Below are 13,752 nucleotides of genomic sequence, written 5' to 3' on the forward strand. Positions count from 1 at the left end.
TCTACTCCGTGCCCACTCCCCCACCATGGACCCCACCCTAACAAAACCATTCAACCTCTCTCTTTCTACTGGTAAATACCCCTCCGCTTTCTAACATGCCATAATTCTCCCTATCCTAAAGAAACCCCCACTAGACTCTTCCTACCCACTAGCTACCGCTATATCTCCCTTCTCCCATATGTCTCCAAACTTCTTGAAGGCCTTGTGTACAAAAGACTCACCCATTACCTGAGCACCAACTCTCTCCTTGACCCCCTCCAGTCTGGTTTTAGAGCTGCCCAGTCCACTGAAACAGCCCTTACTAAAGTGGCCAATGACCTCATCAGAGCTAAGTCTCAAGGCAACTTCTCCCCCCTTCTTCCCCTAGATCTTTCCTCTGCTTTTGACACTGTTGATCACTCCCTTCTAATACAAATCATGGCTCCATTGGTATCAGAGACACTGCTCTCTCTTGGTTTGCTTGCTATCTGTCTGACCGCTCCTTTCAAGTTTCCAATGGGATTTCAACTGTCCTATGGGATTAAATGTATGTCAGATGGGTTTATTCAACAACTTACCACTATACTATTAAACTAAGACTAAGACTTTATTAAGCCAAAGTGAGTGGTTGGCCTAGATTTGGTTTATGAAACAGGAGCAAGCAGCAAACTTTTCAGAAATGGATGGAGGATAGGAAGGATGTTGTAGGGTTTGCTGGGCACAGCGTTTCTCCCAGACCAACACATGATGCTTGTTAATGTGCTTAATTGTGGGAGATGTTGATAATGTGTGTCTAGTCACCCTCGGCTTATTCTATTTTTACCTCTGTTGCACACAGCAATTGGATTTATCACCATGAGTGGGTAAAAAAGTTGCCCCCAATGCCACTATAGAATACACTTGATAAATTGAATTCTCACATTCACTGTTTTTATCCCACTGCTGTGACTGTGAAGACCAATGAACCAGCCAGTCCAAGAGGCAAAACCTGACTGGGAGTAATTTGCCCTTCCTACCTTGTAAAAACCTTGTTGTTGCTGCTAGTGCTGTCCCTCCTACTGCTCACTATAGATCGATAAAATCTTGATCCAGACCCAATGGGTTTAGTTTAGGTCCACTTCTATTGTGAGTCCTAATTTGACCTGATGATGATATTTTGAAACACATCAATAGTCAAACTTAGCTGATGATCTGAGTTCTGATATATCTTCCTTCTCCTGCAGGTGGTGCTGAATACCATCCACCATGGACTTCCACCAGCGACCAGCAGGTGGCCTTCAGGTAGAACTTATTATGCATGCAGCAGGGAGTTCCCTATTTAGGAGCCTCCCCGTCCTTTACTAGTTAGTGGTTTTTTTTTTTTTTTTAATCTGCTCCCTGCTGTGTGCTATCTGATCCTGATCCTGATCCTGGTCTCAGACCTGCTGAATTTACAGGTACCTATGTTTTCATATTCATTTGTTTTGATTGTATATATATATATTCACACAATAAACATTGATCGCACATATTGGGTTTTTTTCTTAGTGATAAATGAGAAGAGTTAGTAATCTTTATTAGAATACTCTCCCATGTGTGAGTGGAACAAATGCTCTAACATGCCTGTAATTTCCCTAAATTGCAGCAAGAGAAAGGGCCTTAGAAATGTTTCTCTCTGTATACCTTTTGCAATATTAGAATAACTGTTTATTATTCTCTGTGTTGCAACTGGAGAATATGTGAATTTGGGTAATACTGTGTACCCCATTTTTTAGTTCTGTAAACTGCTGCAATATGACCCTAATGATTTTTCTGCACCATAGCTATGCTTTTTTTTTTTGTAGGTGGAAAAATAGGAGAAAAAGTCTTTTGTGTGAGACTGGAAAAAAAACACTGTGATTGATATTACCTACCTTCCTCTTACACTTATCAATCTTACTGCAAACTAGCGTGATTTTATTACCTGATCCTTTTTCTTTTTTCCTCTTTTAAGGCCTAAAATTCCATATTGACCTGTAAACTGCTGATGCAAAGTGACCCCGTTTGGCTTTTCAATTATTTGTTGTGAAGCAATCTCCATTGTTGTACTTTTTTCTTTTTCTGACTAGAAGAGCTCCACAAATGTACTTCTGTGTCTTATTATAGAGGACTGCACTGACCTCAGCCCTTTGTATATCACCTGTAAATCGTCAGTAGGCATGCCAGTGACCACAAATGACTGGTCTTTGTATATGCAAAGCTAAGCCTCAGATTGGAACTTGGAATTGAAAAATCTATACTTCTAATTAGAAACGTATGCTTTGGAGTCACCTACAACCGATTTGTTTTGTTTTTTTCCCCAAAATAACTATTTTCTTTTTTCCATCAAATGATCACATTTTGGGCAACAGCTAGCTCAGTATTTTGAATTGAAAGGCTTTTGTATTTCACATCTTCCCATTTTTACTGTTATTTTACTTTTATGCTGCCAATGGTTTATGAACTTGGGGGGGGTTATATTTATTCATATGCTCAATTTGATTAGCCACTATAAAATCTATTGCTGATGGATTCAGAACCTTTTGTATTTTGGCCACTGTTTCTCTTTTTAGCTTTGCTTTCCCTAATCAAATCTGAGAGTGAATTCCAGGTGTGCATGTCAAGAGTTAATTGTAACATTTTGATTTGGTCATTTGGACTTCTAACACCTAGGAGTTTACAATCCTGCAGTACAAATGTTGCCTGGGATGGCATAAGCTCATTATTTTGTCAATTAAATCCCTCACACTCCGAAGGTATTTGTAGGGAGAATACCAGAAATTGCATCATTTCAAAAAGTTTTGTTACCCTCAAGATATTAGACACTCTCTGGGTCCTATGCCTGGCAAATAATCTGCTTTGTCATTATTGTTAAAACATAAAATCCTATTGTTATGAAGAGCAAAACATTTTGTCTGTTTTCTTGTGAGTCAAAACATTTTTTTAATTATCTATGGTTTTATTATTTGTATTATATATAATTTATTTTTCTATTGACCTTCTGTTTTCAGTTTTGGAACTAGTGGGCAGGAAAATGGCATACATACCTGCTATGGCTAGGCCTTTTTATTTATTATTCTTTTGCATGTTTTGACTTGTTCCTCGAATAACTCTGAACATATATGGACACGTAGTGTCTTTACATTTGGTGCACTGTGCATAATTTCACTCAAAATGTTATTTCTAAATACATTCTCTTACACGGATTATAGATTTTTACCAAACTTCAGTTGCTTCAAAATATTTAATAGAAACAGAGACGGGGAGAAGCAACAAAACAGAACAAATATGCTTTTACCACTAGTTACATCCACACCAACCAAAACCCAGGATTTACAATAACACTGTTCTCTGTCCTAAACAAATAATACAATGGATAGGGGAGACACTCAGAACAATGAATAGTGAGGTACCATGATATAAGTTAACATGCAACAAACAGTAGTAGAGGTGTACACCCTAAGCAGACAATGGTGATGGGACACAATAGTTGAGACCCTACAGTCTTAACAAAAAAGAAAAATCAACTACTGCTGGCACCGTGGTGGCCTACAAAGAACGTAGTGTAGGCACACCATAATATTCATAAACCCAGACCACTTTTTTATAGATATTGCAAAAACAAAACCTCACAATACCACGCACCCTTAACAACAAAACTTTCCAAACTGCACAAAGCGAATCAAATTTAATTTCTCATTTCATCAACACAAACCTATATCTAAAACAATTTCTTTACACCTGTGTCTACAGCCAATAAAAAAAAATCCTGTACTTATAGGTGAAACTAACAAAAAATAAAAAACAAAACTTGCCTGTGTTTTAAAGTGGACCTAAACTAAAAACTTTTACATTATATAAAGGGGTTAACTACCCCTTTCATGTAAAGTAAATGTGTTTTTTTATTATTATTTTGTTTTTAAAAAGAGTGCAGCACTGTGCCTTCCAGTCTTGATTGTCGCTGCGTTCAATACTAAATAGGAGTGTAGATCCTCCCGGGATACCTAGGTCACGCATCCCAGGAGGCTCTTGGCTGCACAGAAGGGGCATGCTGTGGTGTCTAGGGGCCCTTCTGATTGCCAACTCTTTACGTTTTAGATTTTGTTTTGCATATTTAAATAGTATTCATATGTTTAGGAACCAATAAGAAGGTGCTTTCCCCAAAATGGGGGGCCACTACAAAAACTACTGGGTACTGTAACCAGACCTAAATATGGTTAACCAGCAAATCTTTTTATTGACACAGACAATTAGGCAACACAGTATAGTTAGAAAACTTCCAGTGATAGTAATAGTGATCTTAGTGATAAAAATCAATGATCATTTATATGACCTAATTGTTGGTGCTCCTGCACATACTTTCTTTATTTTCCTAATACACGCAACTTTATTCTGTCTTTTTGTGTTTTGCAGAATAGCAAACTTCGGCTGACATTCCAGGTTTTGGCTGCTGAGTCGTTCTGGGACCTTACAGCCTCAGCTTCACAGAAAACTGTTACATGTACAAGGTTAGTTACAGAGGATATCCAGAAGCTCTGAGGGGCAATAAATGTACTTCTAGATGCAAGGGAGACCACAGAACTTCTGTATGTGTGTCTAATCTCAGCTCTTCTAGTCTAGGTTGTTGACCGTGTTATCCAGGCTAACCAGTGCTAGATTTCGGCTAAATTTGCGTTACAACCCACTTACTCCTGGTAGAGCCCCCTTCCTCCGCCAGACATTTTCGATCATTGTGATTGTGGGTTGTATCAAAGTTTTTTAATAGTTAGCACTGTTTGTAATTTTATGTAACCTTGAACAAACTGGGCACAACCTAGTGCATAATTATTATTAGCTAGTATTTATATAGCACGAACATATTATTCCCTGTCATATCACTAACTGTTCCTCAAAGGGGCTCACAATCTAATGTCATAGTTATGTCATTAATGTACTATAAAGACAATGGATTAACCTAACTGCATGTTTGTGGGAGGAAACCCGCACAGACACGGGGAGGACACACAAACCCCTTACAGATAATGTCCTGGCCTACATTTGAACCTGTGACCTAGTGCTGCAAAGGCCAGAGTGCCAACCACTATGCCAACCATGATGCTTATCATAGGGCATCATTTTACCAAATTAATAAAATGCATGAAGCCAAGGATCTCCCTAAATCTTCAGGCTTTCTCTAGAGGTGCTGACATACCAATTGTCTAATGAATTGTGTGCATGTCCACTTTATATTTCTGAGCAAGTTTATGACATTGAATATTGTAAGCAAATCACAAATAAAACCCTAAAAATCACACAAGGGACGTTTTAGGCATCACTTTTTAAAATGCCAGCAAACTTTACTGAACCCCACTCCTGGACAAATTACAGGCCCATCTCTTTGCTGAATGTAGACATAAAGGTTTTGGAAAAGATATTGGCTGCTCATTTGGAGAGTAAATGTACAATAAAGTGGTTCCAATTATCACTGCACAATAAACTATTCTTAATTTGTTATGGTTATTTGCAGAAAAATGTTAAAAAAAAACATTAACTGACCTCCTAACCTTATGAAATCGAGCAAACCTGGAAGTGGTTGACATCTTCTGTAGCTTCCAATTGCCCATGTTTACTGTTTAGACACAGTTTCCTTATCATAATAATATGAAGGTAACTAAGGGGTCCCTTATCCGTTGACTAATTTTTTTAGATTTTTTTTTTTAGATTGGAAACAGTTATTTTATAAAGTTTATTACTTTAGGAAGTAAATCCGTAGGTCTCCAGGTTGATTGACTAATCTAAAAAATCATATTTCTCTACAGTGAAGGAAGTGAAGCAAGTAGTAAAACTACATACATTTCAATAATCTAATATCTGAATTTAATAATTGTTCATAGCATTATTAAGCGACCAATTGTTTTTTTTTTCAATAGGTGAAAGAATTGCATTAATTAATAGTTCATTCCCTGCTGTGGAAAAGTTTCATAGCGAGCAGATCTTTATCAACACACGATGAGTCAAGTGGGAGACGAGCTGTACCAGAATACTTTTGATTTTGAGTCAATACTCAACCAGTGGATTCGCACAGGAGAGACGCCATTAGACTGCTTCTCTGAAAGTTCTCATCTTACTGAGCACCAGCAGGCTCGGACGGAAAACAAACAATATCAATGCTTTGAATGTGGCAAGTGCTTTTCAAGGCGTTATAATCTTGATACCCACCAGAGAATTCACACAGGAGAGAAACCATTTAAATGTTCAGTTTGTGACAAGCGCTTCTCACAACGTTCTAGTCTTACTTCGCACAAGAGAATTCACACAGGAGAGAAACCATTTAAATGTTCAGTATGTGACAAGTGCTTCTCGCAGAGCTGTAACCTTACTTTACACCAGAAGGTTCACATGGGAGGAAAGCCATTTAAATGTTTTGAATGTGGAAAATATCTCTCATCAAGCTCTTCTCTTGATAAGCACATGAGAACCCACACAGCTGAGGAGGCTACGTGAAAAGGTTTTTTAGTAGGTTGGGTTTTAGGTAATATAAATTTTACACAAGTTTTTTAAAGAATAAACCACGTTGAAATAAAAATTTAGGGGGTCTGTATATAAACTATAATACATACTTTGGCTAAATGAAGAACTGATACTGCTAATGTTTGCTTTAAAGTAAATGGAAACTTGATGGGCTATCAACTCGTCTATACAAGCCTACATTTCTACATACAATATGACCTATTGCCTATATCTGAATCTCTACTGACAATGTAATGAGACAGATAGGAGGAACTTGTGACAGGCCAAACAGATGTCAACCCACTGAAACATATAGAGACAGATAAAGGTCAATGTCTTTTTGGTGTTAAAAGTCAACCACTGGACACTATCACCCCATTAATCTTTTGTGAACTATTCTATTTATGGACTTTTTGCCTTGATGACATATAGATGATGAAATAGACCTTCCCTTGAATGATGTTGTATACCTATAGGCCTTTTCTTAGGCAGATGACTCTGTATACCTATAAAGGTATTTACTTTTTTTAATCAGAATTTCTGTTTGAACTGCTAAACATTTGATGATCTCAGGTACAACATTAAACCTTCTTAATTAGTATTTACAGTGTCATCCCTGATGGTCCATTTTAAGACCCTCTAAAACAAGCAGATATTATATTCCAGGCGTTCGCAGACAAAAAAACCTCGAACCCCAAGGTGAAAGCAGAACCAGTGGCCATGTTAGGAAACCCTTGTTATTTTTACGGTTTGCCTGCCGCGGCTAGTAATGTTGGTTCCAAGGATTTCCACCATCTCATGTCGGCATGAGATGGTGAAATTAATCTATCTAAAGTGTATAACCTGATACACTAAAGCCTTTAATTTTACTCCTAACTTCAATAGTGATAAAAGAGATGAGATAAACTGGGAGACTTGTCTATTGCTGCAATAGGACAATTTGTTATAGGTCTGTTGTATGTTTTTAGTGAAAAAGCATAACTTCAGAAAGAGGTCAGCAGCATATTTACTTGATTTAAGACTGTATGAGTTTTCCAAATAATTGCGTCTTTGGGTGACGTTAGGTGAGCTGTGCAAAAACACTAACTAAAGGACCAAGTCCTTACAAGTGTGACAACTGTAATATGTCGCTCCTGGCCAGAGACATATGCATTGTTACTTGAGATAGTATATAGAGCCCCATTTGGAGATGTTATTGTATGTTTGGAACATGTGCATTTGTGGATACTTGAAAGTATGCATTTTGTGTAAAAGAAGTGAGTCAGTGTAGATGTCACCTACACATGTTACTTTTCATCATTCTGGGAATGATATAGTGGATGCACTGAAGATTTTACCAAAGCCTTTGCAGGATAGTATGATTGTGATCTAAAACTTTTATTTTGTATTTAGTTAAATGCCCTTTGGTTCTAAGTTGATCTTGGTCCTATTGGAGTGGTATTTAAGACATTACCCCCCATGTGCTACTCCAGGGGTCAGCAAACTTAGGCCAGGGGTCAGCCCTTAGGCCAGATACGGCCCAGCCGGTAGTTTGTTCTGGCTTAATGCCACCCTGGGGGGCGTTAGGAACTACTGGAGCTGCTAGAGCTCCAGAGCCACCCCAATGCAGTTGTTCCCCTATTTACCGCAGCCGGCATTGATACCTCTGCCGCCGAGGTAAATAGGGAAAGCTCCCTGAAGGTAAATTCCTCTCCTTTGCAATGCATACGGAGGAGAGGGCTCTCACTTCAGGGGGCATTCCCTGGTGGTGGGCAGAGCCATTAGGGTGGGACTGGCCTAGTGTGCTCCTGCCCACCCTATAAATGGCCTAGTGGCAAAAAAGAACTTTGCCGAACCCTGTGCTGGACTAACGGGAATATATTTGTGTCAAAATATTGTTGTAGTATTGTGTATGTGTCTGGGTGATATTAGAGAGACTGTCATAATATAGAGAAGTTAAAGCCTATCTCAGGAAGGCTGACACTTCTTTGCCTGTGTGGCTGGTAGCTATCAGATTAAAGAAGATACATTGAATTGAAATTCTGGTGTATCATGAAGTTCTTTGCAGAGAGATTTTCAATACGTATTACATGCGACCATACAGTATATTAGGGTTTAGTATTAGGAGTATGCAAATTTTTGTGAGATTGAACATTCTTAAAACCCCTACATTTTTTGAAGTACACTATGAAGAATTTAAAGGAGATAATGGAACAAAATAATTTTAGGATTACCAAAGTCAAAGCAGGTGAAAGGAGAACACTGGAGATGTGATAAAATAGAGAATAGTGATGAAGATTGAAAAGTTCTCAAATTCAGCCAGGGTCTTCAACATCTGCCCCAATTACAGAGTATTTGTCAAGTTCAGAGTCTCCTGAAATTAGGGCAACCCCTGCCCTTCCTTCTAATCCTTTTGTAGAAGTTAAATAAGTTTTGCAGTTACATATACTGACTGAACATGGGCATTTAGAAGTCCCAGCAAATACTGCTGTAAAAACGACCAATTCCTTTTACTACATTTGAGATAGTCGCAATGACTGTAGAAATTTCATTTCCTCTAAAGGGAAAAACAAGACAATGTATACCTTTTTATTGCAGGGCTAATGATGGTCATTTCCCAAAGAAAGAAAGAAAAAGAATAGAAGTGAGAATTCAGAGGTTGCATTCCAATGTCCAACAGCCTGTCCCTACTAGAAATGCAAAGCTGGATGCTAAAGGAAAAGAATTACTAGTTACTGCTAGAACTAGATGTGATTTGGTTAATAAACATTCTATACATCAGGTAAAGATACCCAAGGGAGAATAGAGGTAAATTTAGGGAATGTAAAGTAAACTTTGACCTCCTACCATTACATTTGGCTGAATAGGGTAGTTGTGATGTAGGCTGTGATGGGTACAAACAAAGGAAGTGCTATGTGCTTCTGAACTGTTGGGATAGCTTATGGCCAAGGATACTTTAGAAAAATGTGTGCAAATAGACTTAATAGACTTTTAAGAAATACTGGGCTACAACAAACGTAAATAAAGCAGCAGAGAAACTTTGCTTAAACTGCAAATTGCTAAAATACCCATCATGCATGCTCCACAACATTTGTATCTATTATAGTGCTTGCAGAATGATAATGCTAAATTATTTACAAGTGGTATGTGTAACATGCAACATCTTTTTGGTGTCAAAAGTCGACCCCAAGACACTATTACTCCATTAACTGTTTGTGAACCAATGTACTTATATGGACTTTGGAGAATATTCCATTGGACTTTTCTGTTTGATGACATATAGATGATGGGATAGGCCTTCCCTTATGGGGATGATTCTGTATACCTATGAAAATAATGTATTTCCTTGTCTCAGAATTTCTATGCTTTAACCCAAGGGTGTCAAACTCTGGCCGGCACTGTAATTATATTTGTCCCGTGAGAAAATACCAAATGTCTACTAGAGCTGGCCCACTGATAGACAGTGCATGCACCGCTAATACTACAAATCCCAGAATGCTCTGCTGGTGCCTCATTCAGGACCCAAAAGTGCCCCCTCCTCTGTTGACATTTATTAGTGACCTTCCTCAATTGTAGATATTTTATATATCTACAATTGATATATCATGATTTTTCATTTTAGCCCACTGTGTATTTGAGTTTAACACTCCTGTTAAACATTTGATTTTCTCTCCCCGACAATCACACCACAGCTACAAAAGACTGGTAGTGCAGCTGAGCCAGACTACATCATCTTCCTATTCTCAACAATTAACTCTCTCCTAAAACCCACATCTGCTCCCCACACAACTAATTTCTCCGCCCAAGACATAGCCACCTATTTTAGAGATAAAATTGACAAAATAATGTCTCTGATCACAGGGCCACTCCAGCCATATCCACCCGTTCCATCTGTAAATCATCACTGACCTCCCTCAGCCCTGATACTCTGAATGAAGTCTCTTCTCTCATCATCTCCATCTACTACCTGTCCACTTGACCCAATTCCCTCTGATCTACTCCATGCCCATTCCTTCACCCTGGCCCCCACCTTAACCGAACTATTCAACCTCTTCCTTTTTACTGCTTTCATACATGCCGTTATCCTCCCTATCCTAAAGAAACCCTCACTGGACCCCTCCTTCATAGCTACCGTCCTACCTCCCTTCTCCCATATGTTTTCAAACTTCTTGAACGCCTTGTCTACAAAAGACTCACCGATTACCTGAGCTCCAACTCTCTCCTTGACCCTCTCCAGTCTGGTTTTCAAGCTGACCCTGGGCAGGTTCAAACCTGCAATGGGAGAGTGGGCAGGTTTTAGCATCATGACAACACTAAAGGGGAACTTTGTTCCTCTTTGAGTGACACCAGGCTCCCCGTGCATACGCAGTCCGGAGCCGGTATATTTAGTGGTCCACCAGTCTGAAATGGTTGGCGAACACTGGTTTAGTTGAGAGACTGTTCACAATGAAGATGCTTTGATAAGTGTAGGAAAATGTCCTCAAACCATCAAAATCTGTTTTGTGAGGAAGGAGCATTGTCAGTTTTGAGTCTGTGTCCAGTTGGGGAGATTTTTTTCTTGCATTCTCTCCCAGTAACCACAGGCAAATTAATGAAAACTATAAGAATTATCACTCTTGCTCTCATCGCTGCTCCAATATAGCTTTCATACCATTCTGTGTGAGAAGGATTGTACAGGTTTGTCCTCATTCAGGATTTTTCATGTATGCTACTTTATATGCATCAACCAGTTGTTAAAAAAAATAAAGTTAAAGTTATTTGATACTTTATGCTATGATGTTCTTTTATGCAAATATTCTTTGTTTTCCTGAAGAAGCAGTTAGTTCTGTGAAATGTGTAGAAAAAATTGTAGACAGCCGTATGTTTAAGGGTCTCCCATTCAGGAGATTTTTATGCACTGCATGCGCAGTGACATCAGCAAGTTTTTTTCTCATCTACATCACCCAATCTCACTCCTGTGTTGGGCGATAAAGAAGAAAGAACGCCAGTGCCGGTGCCGAACACAGATACTGGGATGACGCAGAACCCGATGGAAGACACCTCCAGACACACACGCTGCAGCCAGCATAAAGGACACACACGCAGGATCAGATATCTGGAGCTGTTCTATAAACGGGTGAGTGTCTTATTTTAATTATTTTTTTAAAAATCGGGGGTGGCTTACTTAATGGGGATGTCCTAAAATCGGGGAAACACGGTAGACAATTCTACATCAGTTGCAGACAATCCTACAAGCCATCAGGAAATATACAAGGACTTTTCTAGCATTGTAGAAGCTGCAAAGGTGAATTTTAGTAACAGATTTTTACAGTTCTGTAAGATGAAGACAACCCTGTGTTTTTCTACTTCTCCAGATAAAGCCACATTTGAAAAACTTGATCTTTCCTGCTTACACTAGACAGATTTTAAGGAATTTTAAGAAAGCTCCATCTGGAGAAATAAATTCTATGACCTGCATGAAACACTAGACAAGATAGAAGGGATGACAAATGACAGCACAGTTGGTTCTGAAAATGGAATCCTAAAGTGTGGCATTCTCTGCCTAATAATTTTAAGTCAGTTAAAGCACTTGGGTCTGCTTTCCTTACTTAGGATCATCTTATGTTTGTGAGCAGATGTTTTCAGCTTTGAATTATATCAAATCTGACACCAGAAACAGACTAACAGATGACCTGAGTGCTGCATGTGTTGCTTTCAAACTTACAAAGTATAAGCCAAGGATAGACAAATTATCAGCATGCATACAGCAACAAAAATCACATCATAATAAATAATTAAACATGGTCAAAAATTAAGCAGTAAGCGTAGTGCTTACTAAACAAAGTCACTCCTAAATGTTTTTTTTACCATGAACTTAAGTACACATTGAGTCTCTAGTCCCTCTTGGGCTACCTCAGGGGTGCTTGTGGAGACTGATATATACACTACACAATGAGCAGAATAAACAATCATGAAAACATAATTCATAATATAGGTCAAAACCTAAACTGACATTCTGAATTTATCAAAACTGTGTAAGTGTGAATGAAATTGAAATATAACTGAAGGGTAAGAAGGTATGTCCATGTGGATGGTAAGTGATGTAAATAAGGGTAATGAATTATGTGACAGTATAATAAATCAAATGGTCATAAGTGTAGAGCTAGTTATAATATAAAGAATATATAATGGGAGTCATCTGGTAGTAGAGTCCAGAAATTAGAAAGTAGGAGGCACTTATATAGGTCTCTGGAGGGTGGAGAGAGTTATAAGATCTTATGAAGGGGAACCTGGTCAGTTTCAACCTGATTTTTAATTGAAATAAATTATTATGAAACACAAATCCTGTTTATTGGAGGACATAAAAACACAATTTTTGACTATCTTTAATTCACTAAATATAAATATTTGATTTGTGCACCATTGGTTTATTCTACAAGTTTGATTCATAAATGTTTTACTGTGTATTTTGTACCAGTAAAACCTTTACTATAACTTGATGACAACTAGACCACCTTGATACGCATATATCTATTGGCCCCCAAACAAACCCCCTATTGTGCTATGCCTATGTCTATGTCTATGCTATGCCTATGTCTGACCTGCACTTTGTTCTTAAATTAGCATGGCTCAACATTTGCCTTGAAAACTCATACAAATCTCTTAAAGTTCTGTTACTCTTGTTTCTTGCTTGTTATGATCTTATTGCATGTTTTATAGACATCACATGCTGATTATATCTGACTTGCCGATTGAAAACTTTTGTTTTAGCTCCTTTACTTTGAGGTGGTACGAGATTAAGGAACCTTGCACCGTCATTGTGTCCTTCATAATCTGTCCTTTTTGAGTGCTATGTAAAGATACGTTTGTAACAAACTGTGATTTTTGCTCATCCTCCTTCTTCAATGCTTGTTTATGCAGCCTTATATTATAATAATTATGCTCATTATGATTAGAACTGACATTCCTTTCATGATTCCTACATATATGTTTGTATGTTTTTAATCTCAATAAAACACTGTTTTATCTGTAAACCTCTTTTGCCACACAAGTCCTTGCTTTTGGGTTCTACTTCTGGGTGTATATCCAATGGGCTCTTTGCCTTATAAGTGTTTATTTAAAGATTATCAGGGAGGTGGCAATTTAAATAAAGCGTGTACTAGAAGGCTATCCCTGTATTTTATGTGTTGTCTAGAACTTCACTATGCCTAGTACTACTAATATTCTGGTCATATGCTTATCTGTAAATATTTGTCTCTTCACTTGTTAAAGTAAATGTTATTACATTTGATTTTGTTTTTGGTATTATTACTTTTAGGGGCTAGCATA

At 38.1% G+C, this 13,752-nt stretch overlaps 1 long non-coding RNA gene across 1 annotated transcript; it reads left to right on the forward strand.

Annotated features, from left to right (window-relative positions):
* The first annotated feature begins 1,378 nt into the window (after positions 1-1,378).
* LOC140322835 (uncharacterized) lies at positions 1,379-6,506 on the forward strand. The gene is made up of 3 exons (XR_011919256.1): positions 1,379-1,415; positions 4,390-4,484; positions 5,886-6,506. It is a non-coding gene; the product is annotated as an uncharacterized lncRNA (long non-coding RNA).
* Positions 6,507-13,752: the final 7,246 nt, after the last annotated feature.

The sequence above is a fragment of the Pyxicephalus adspersus genome, chromosome 2, assembly GCF_032062135.1.
Source record: "Pyxicephalus adspersus chromosome 2, UCB_Pads_2.0, whole genome shotgun sequence".
Lineage (NCBI taxonomy): Eukaryota > Metazoa > Chordata > Amphibia > Anura > Pyxicephalidae > Pyxicephalus > Pyxicephalus adspersus.